Raw genomic sequence first — 7,951 nt, 5'->3', positions numbered from 1 at the left:
CCTTTCTCCCTTGCAACTTTAAATCCCATGATGCCCTGAGGCTTCCTGGTTCAATTCTCTCCTTCCAGATAAGGAAACTGAGGCTAAGACCGGGGAAGTGCCTAATTAAGAGCCGACATTTACATAAACTGTTTGAAATGTATGCCTTCTGCACCCGCTATCTAACGAGCTGTGAGGGTGTATTTACACACTGCAGGCAGAACAGCAGAGCCTAGTGCCCTGATTTCTAACCCACTATTCTTTCCACCAAGCCAGGTCTCTTTTATGGTAAGGACCCTAAAGCCTTAAGGCCCAAGGAATCAAGACCTCTTCGGGAGATGCACCTATCCCGTGGCACCCTCTTTCTTCTACCCTCCCCCATTAAAAAAAAAAAATCCCCGCACGTGTATCTGTATTCCTAGGATCCCTTAAAGGGCCAGCAATGCGATTGCCGCTAGTCTTGTCCAGTGCCGACGGCTCTGGAGCGCACACCCAGTGAGGACGCGCGTCCCCTCCCCCACACCATGTGGGCCCAAGCTCCGCAGCGGCCCATCCATCACCTCTCTCCCCTCTTCTCCCTGCTTGTCCCGCGGGTCCTGGGACACGGCCACTGAGCGGGGCAGCGGAGGTGGGGTGCTTGCTGCCTGCCCAGGGCCACCCACCCTGCGCCGGGCGCCCCGGGATGCACGGAGGCTGGCCTCGTCGGGCGCGCGCGGCAGGGCAGCGGGGAGCAGGATCCGCCGCCGCCGCCGCGGCGTACAGAGGCTTCGCGAGCACTCGTGACGTCAGAGGGCCGCTCGCCAGCACAACGTTCCATTGAGGCGAGCGCGTGCGGCGGCCCGAGCACATGGGGGGAAAACGGGCTTGGGCGAGCTGCATCGCCCACTGGAAATGGGCGCCCGTGCCCTTCAGGACCCGTCATTGCACCTCTTCTGGACCTCCGCTCGGGAAGGGATTTTAGCCGCTCGATGACCTTTGAACACAGGGTCGGATTCACCCTCCAGTAAGTTGGCATTTTTCTTAGACTTCTTGATACTCTCTGAGCCATTGCATTTCGGGTAGTGATGCGCAGGGAGTACTGGGACGAAACCCACGGGCTGACTTTATTGTTGTGTATATGTGTTTTTGTCATGCACTTTTCCAGTGAAGAGACTTTATGGTTGCCATCGAGTTTGGATGCCTCCGAGAACGTGTCACCGAAGGACTCAGTGCCCAGATACAAGTCTGGGGTTTGTAACTTGGGCAGGGGGGGCCTTTTAGCCAATCTCTAAAAAGAGACTCTTGGGGGGGGGAACCCCACTTAAAACGAAATCAGTGCCGCCTGGGGTCCCTGACCCTTGGATCCTGCTTTTCGGTTTTGCGGGCACATGCTCAGGCAGCTTTGGCTGTTTATTCCTGTCTGTCTCTAATCCTTCTTTCCCTCCCCCACCAACCTGGCCTTCTCTAGGTTGTTTTCTGAATAGCAAGGTGGGTGGGTGGGTAGGGGCTAAAGGAAGGGGTAATTGATATCTAACTAACTTACAGCATTTTACTTTGGGTTTTTGAAACCTAACTTGATATTTTGCTTTAATGGTGTGGACAGGAGGTTGAACTGAGCCAGTTACGGAATTGTTATTTTTTTGGGGGGTGGGGGTTAGTTTTTGATTAAATTAGATTGGATTTTCCTCTGCAAATATTTTATTACTTATGCAAGCATTTATGGTCAGGGTGTAGACTTAAAGGAAGAGCAATCAGGGACTGCACGTGTGCTAATATCATAAATTAACCTTCCAGCAGTTCTGGAATATCCCTGTCTCGTTCAGTTGTGCCAAGTGATTTCAGGCCGGAGACCTCTTCCCCTCCCCCCTTTAAAAGGATTGATGCACAGAGGAAAACCAGTATGGGGTGATCTAGTGTATGTTGCTCCTAGGGGCTTAGACAACCCCCCCTCCCCAGGTTTCCCATAGACACCCCCATGCTTCTTAGTTGTGGAGCTTAATTATTGAACTCTTAGCCTGAAGTTGGGAAAAATCCATCAAGAAATATGCCCATGAAAGCTAGTTTCCAGTTGGGGCTGTCCTCAGCAATGCAGCTCACTGATAATGTGGGTTGTCGGAGGCTTGATTAGCATATTGGGGTTGGCAAGTTTGGACTTGTTCACTTGTCAGTCCTTTATGGTCAGAGATAATCCTGCAGAAATTAGGAATGGAAAGAAGACTGCATCTTTCCTGGGGGTGAGTAGCAATGGATGGATAATGGATGGCAGAAACTTTGGAGAAAACTAATAATTTTAACATAAAGACCTGGAGGAATTCCTGACTTTGAATAGCAGAGGAGCCCCTAATTAGCTTTATTTGGATGCAGAGTGATTGAGGAACCGATGATAACTTATTGGAGATGAGAGTATTTTTTATTTCTTTCGAATAAGAAATTGACTAGGACTAAGGCCGTGGCCTTGCTGTGCTTCTTTTGTGATAGAGTTTCACGGAACAGAGAGAACCACGTTATTAGGCTTATTAACTTTCGAGAAGAGTTTAATTATTCTGGAGCTCTGGTCTGAGACTGGATCCAGCGATGTTCTGTCTGATTCTTTGACTTGGCCAATGTTTCATGCTGATTTTCACAGATGCCCCCTGGACTTCAGGAAAGGCAAACCCGAAACCAAAAAAACAACAACAAAAACACACCCAATTTTTTTTTCTGCTGACTTCTTCCCTCTTTCTGACTTTTGCCTTTATGTTCTTTCTCTCTCTCTCTCTCTCTGTCTCTGTCTCTCCCTCTCTCCCACATATATACACACTGCACGTTTCCAGGGCTAAACAAAATTATTGGTCACAATCCTTGAAATTCTCATCCAAAGTAGTGCTTTCTGGTGCCCTTTGTGATTAGTGCCATTGAAAACCAATTAGTTTTACATTGGCCCAAACAGACCTCTTATTCTGAGGTTTTTTATATTGGAGATTGCTCTCAGTGGCAAATGATTTCCTGAAATACTGGATGAATTTTGAGGACTTGGAACCTGCAGAAATTGGTATAATGATATTGATTTAACAATGGACTAATAAACCAGTCATTAAGTGGATCCCAGAAGAGATGAGAAAATGTTCTTTCCTTTTATTTGCTGAGGTAGGGGAGGTTGTGGGCATGGAACAAGGCATGTACTACTGTCCCACCTTGTATATATGTCAGTTAGCTTAGTTGAACTTTTTTTCTCTCTCTTTTTGAAAAGTCTTTGTTACAAGAAATGGCCTTCTGGGTTGGAGAAGAGGGAAGATGATATTTGGAAAATTAAGGTGATGTGGAAAACAATAACAATGAAAAAACAGGCAGGAAATTGTGCCCATCCCCTTCTGTCCCATCTATTTTTCTGAAGTCCGTGATGTCCTTGGTTTGTTCTGTTTTTCCGATTCTTTAAGTTTGGATTGACAGCCAAGCTTCACTTTGCACGTTAGAAAGATGTGAAGAGTGTGTTTCTGGGCTTAGTGGGTTTGTTGCCTATTTTTTTTTCTCTGTGCAGGTATTTTTAGCTGTCACACATGCACTTGTATGGAAGGGCCAGAGACTTTTGGCTTTCTGTTTCATGACCAGATTTATCAGTACTGTTGACCTTTCCTTGGGACCACAGACTAGCCTTTAACTCTAAGAAATTGCAGAGCTTTCTTTCCAGGCGGTCCTGGAGAACAGTCTTCCATCTGCTGTGTCTGAAAGGGGTCTTTTTTGGCACTTCTGTGGTTTGTACTTCCGTCAAATACACATCAGAGGGGAAGGAAACTCTTCCTTGGCTCTATTGGACCAATTAAGTGAAGAGGAGGAAAAATGTGTTCCTTCAGCACCAGGAAGAGATTTTTCAGCATCATCTCCCTCCCTCCCTCACCCAGCCTTATGCTCTGGCACAAAGAGAAAACATACATCTTGCATTAAGAAGCCACATGGCCTGGTTTTAGGCATTTCCCTTCTTTTTTGTGGGAGGCCGGCAAACAATGGGAATTAGAAGCCTTTGCGTGGGAGGCCATTGGACACAGGAACTGCTTCCCCATAGCTTTTGCAGAGCCAGTAGGCTTGGGGAAAAAAAGCATTGTGTGTTTATCGAATATGGTTTTGTTCTTCTGGGAGCCTGCAAAGTCTTGGGCCCTGGCCAGTTATTTGGGATGAAAGGAGGAGCCTCATTGATTGAGTAGGGGAGAGAGAGTTCGTTTTCACAATGAAACAGTGAGAGATCGATCATCTCTCTCTGTATTAGGGAAATCCAGTTTGGAAAGAGGCAGCTTTACAGAAAGGAAAGAACCTTGAACTTGAAGCCAAGTGACCTTGGGTGTGCAGGTCTCTTAACTACATAATCCCTGTGACCCTGGATGAACTCATAACTTTCATAAGACTCAACTTCTTCATTATTGTAAGAAAAGCTTTTGGTAAATTGGTAAAATTTGGTAAACTGTGTGTAAATATAAACATTATTATCAGAGACAGTTTGATATACCCGTTTAAAGTGTTGAATTTAGAATCAGGAAGACTTGAGTTCAAATTCTGCCTCTTAATACTCCATAGCTGTGTGACCTAGGGCAAGTCATTTAAACCTATGTTTTTCTTGTATTTAAAATGTGAATAATAGGGGTGGCTAGGTGGCACAGTGAATAGAGTACCGGCCCTGGAGTCAGGAGGACCTGAGTTCGAATCCAGCCTCAGACACTTGACACACTAGCTGTGTGACCTTGGGCAAGTCACTTAACCCCAATTGCCCTCCCCCCCAAAAAGCAAAAAAAAAAAAAAAAAGGGAATAATGATAGCTACCTCAGTGCTTATGTGGAACTTTTAATAGTTTATTAAATGCTTGGCCAATTTAAAAGTTATGTAAATATCAATTATTATTAGCCCCATTTCCTTGTGTTTTTTTTTTAACAATAAGGTCATTCACAAAATTAGTTCTGTTTTTAAGTTTGAGTGCAATTCATTTTGTTTCTTTCAGTGTTCTCTTATTTTCTGTCTGATTTCTCTTGTGCAGAACTGAAGCTTTTTGTGGGGTGAGGAGATGGGTGATGGTGGTGTTAAACACCTTTGACCTTGGTCTTTTCCTGCTCTAACAATTTATTAATCTTTCTACACCTTGGTTTTAGCATTTATTTATTACTAGAAAATGAGATAACTAAATAAAACTGGTTATTGCCCTGATTTCTTAAACCCCTCTCACTGTTTTTATGGGTGAGAAATGAATGATCATAGGAGTCATTAAGGTTATTCAGATTTTCGTGTCCTTCTTACTGCCTTCTCCCCTTCCCCATTAGAAACTGACTTCCCCAGAAATAGCAAGTGTATGCATAAGTGAAGTCTTTGGAATAGCTTGTTTTTGTTTGGTTTTAAAGTAGATTCAACTATGGTGAGTTTCTCAGGGGTCTAGGCCCTACTATAGCCAGGTGAGGACCCTCAGTTTTCCCTGGGCTATCTTGTCTTCATAGAAACAAGATAACAAGTGCAGCTACCTCTTTGTATTGTAGACCTCTGTTTCTTTTCCTGAAGGAATTCATTTGCCAATCAAACTCTCCTGGATACTCTCTTCTCTCTAGGTTTTCCAGAGGCTAATCTCACTGAGTTCCCTTCTGACCTATTTGACCCAATCCTTCTCTTTTGCTGAATCTTTATACACATCATACCCAAAACTATTGGTAACCCACAGGACTGTATCCTAGGCCCTCTTCTCCCTCTATACAATTTTTCTTGGTGAGCTCATCAGCACTTAGAATCAGTTATTTTTGTGCTGATGATTCTTATACCTACTTATTCAGCCCTAACCTCTCTGATGACCTCCAGTCTTGAATCTTCTATTGCCTGTTGGATCTTAAATTCGGCATGTTCAAAACAGAACTCTTTATTTGCCTATTTCCCACCCCCAAAATTCCTGTCTTTCCAGACTTCCTTATTACTGTCAAGACCACCACTACCCATCCTTCCCAGACTCCGAGGCTCAAAACCTAGGTGTCATTCTTGACTCCTCTCATTCTCTCTCTCTCTCTCTCTCTCTCTCCCTCTCCCTTTCCTTCTCTTCCCCCTTCCCTCTTACCTTGTCCCCCCCTCATTAATTTCTTGCCAAGGCTTGTCAACTTTACCTTTGTAACATCCCCCTCCCCTCTTCTCCTGTGACACTGCCACCACTCTGGTGAAGACCCTTATTACCCAATTCTTGGGCTATTGCAATAACCTGTTGATTGGTCGACCTGCCACAAGTCTCTCTCCACTCCACCCACTCCAGTCCATCCACACAATCTGCCAAAGTGGTCCTCCATGTCTGACCGTGTCACCCCTATGCTCAGTAAATTTCAGTGTGTCCTCACCTCTAGGACCAATGTAAAATCCTCTGTTTGGCATTTAAAACCCTTTATAACCTGCCCCTCCATTCCATTTTTCCAGTCTTCTCACACCTTGTACCCCCTCTCCAGTAACACTGTATTCCTTGTTCTCCCTGACACATACCCCTCCATCTCCTGACTAGGCATTTTCACTGACTGTCCCTCCATGCCTGGAAGGCTCTCCCTTCTCATCTCCACCCCCTGGCTTCTTTCAAGTCCCAGCTGACATCTCATCTTCTACAGGAAGCCTTTCCTGATCTCCCTTAATTTTAGTGCTTTTCTTCTGTTACTTATTTCCAACTTATCCTGTGTATAGCTTGTTTGTCCATGGTTGTTTGCATGTTGTCTCTTCTGTTAGACCAAGGGCTGCTTGAGAGTAGTATCTGTCTGTCTTTTCCCTTTCTTTGTGCCCCTAGCACAGTGTCTGGTTCATAGTTAAATACTTAATAAATGTTTATCGATTGACCTCATCTCAGCATCTGACTCAGTTTTAACTAAGGAGGTTGGACTAAATTATCTTCTGACTCCAGTTACTGTATATTTGAGAGGACTAGGTTGATACATTAGTGAAGGATTATTTATGGGTGGACTTGAATATGTTGCTTGAAGAGTTTGAAATTTAATTCATAACATCTCCCCACCCCCCCCAAGAGGGAGCCATGAAAGGATTTTGATTCCAGGAGTGATATGACCAGGTATGTGCCTAAAGAAAATTAATTAGGAAGTGGTATAAAGGAGAATCTGTGATAACTGTTTTTGGCCATAAGACCTTAACCCATAGCAGTCATACCCAGTTTATGTATAGGGTTGAGCAGGAAAGGGCTTACGTTCTTTTCTTGAAGTAGATTTTTTCTTGGAAATATAAGAAGGTATGGTGGAAAGAATTCTGACTGCAAATAAGAGAGGACTTGAGTTCAAATCCCACTTCTGTCAGTATTCCTGTGACCCTTGGAAATAAAAACATTTATTAAGTACTACTGCATACCAGGCACAGTACTGAGCACATTACAGATACTCCATCTCTTTTGCCCCTCTGAGGAGGGAGGTAGATGCTATTATTTTCCCCATTTTGCTGTTGAGGAAACTGAGGCAAACAGAGGTTAAGTGACTCCCTCTTGAGTGTCTGAGACTGGATTTGAATTTGGCCTTCTTGACTCCAAACCCAGTGCTCTATCCACTTCACCAGCTGGCTGCCTGAGGGTGACTTGCCTCAGTTTTTTCATTGGGACAATGAGAGGGTTGGACTGAATGGTTTCTGGGGTCACTTTCAGCTATAGAGCTATGATTCTATAATCTTTGATGTGAACTCTGATGGGACAAGTTTATTTTGATTCAACAAGCATTCGTTAATTACCTACTGAGGCAGTAGGGATACCGAGACAAAATGAAGGACAGTTCCTCACCTCAGAGGCATAAAACAGGTGCATAGCTAAGTTTACAACTAAGGAGCTTCTAGTGGAAGGTGGTGCCTGAATTGAACTTTGAAGGGAGCTAAGAATTGTAAGAAGCAAAGATGAATATATTCCAGGCATGGGGAGACAACCTGTGGAAAGGCATGAAGATGGGAGAATGTGATGCCACATTTGGAGAATAACAAATAGGCCAGTCTGGCCAGAATGGAATAATGTGAAATAACTTTACACATTGCGGGGGGG

The 7,951-nt window shown here is 44.4% G+C and overlaps 1 long non-coding RNA gene across 23 annotated transcripts in view; it reads left to right on the top strand.

The window, feature by feature from the left end:
- The first annotated feature begins 688 nt into the window (after nt 1–688).
- Nucleotides 689–7,951, top strand: part of LOC138155735 (uncharacterized) — a 175,220-nt gene continuing 167,957 nt past the window's right edge. For 4 of the 23 annotated variants that reach the window (XR_011166955.1, XR_011166949.1, XR_011166962.1 and 1 more), the window contains exon 1: nt 708–982. This is a non-coding gene — a long non-coding RNA (uncharacterized lncRNA). Of the gene's footprint in view, nt 983–1,033; nt 1,209–2,174; nt 2,193–7,951 lie in introns of those variants that run through there. The other 19 variants (XR_011166965.1, XR_011166967.1, XR_011166963.1 and 16 more) reach the window with 13 other exon arrangements.

This window comes from Petaurus breviceps, unplaced genomic scaffold (genome assembly GCF_028583685.1).
Source record: "Petaurus breviceps papuanus isolate PSGF00001 unplaced genomic scaffold, PetGlider_PUasm1.0 98, whole genome shotgun sequence".
NCBI classification, from domain to species: Eukaryota; Metazoa; Chordata; class Mammalia; order Diprotodontia; family Petauridae; genus Petaurus; species Petaurus breviceps.
The sequence above is the reverse complement of the archived record's forward strand: the minus strand, read 5'-3'. Positions and strand labels throughout refer to the sequence as shown.